Below are 208 nucleotides of genomic sequence, written 5' to 3'. Positions count from 1 at the left end.
TACCGCTTCTCCAAATGTTCCCATAGATCCTAATATCCTAGTAACATAATCAGAAGTACTAAAAGTGACTTCAGGATGAAGCTTCCCAAATGTCAGTGACTGCTTGGATGATTTTAGTGTTTTCATATGTGAGATTAAAATCTAAAATTCTGGATTTTGGTTTGCTGGCTTAGCTGAAGTACTTGTCTTTCAGTCTAAATATTTATAT

This window comes from Austrofundulus limnaeus, unplaced genomic scaffold (assembly GCF_001266775.1).
Source record: "Austrofundulus limnaeus strain Quisiro unplaced genomic scaffold, Austrofundulus_limnaeus-1.0 Scaffold288, whole genome shotgun sequence".
Classification (NCBI taxonomy): domain Eukaryota; kingdom Metazoa; phylum Chordata; class Actinopteri; order Cyprinodontiformes; family Rivulidae; genus Austrofundulus; species Austrofundulus limnaeus.
This window is presented reverse-complemented; position numbering follows the sequence as displayed.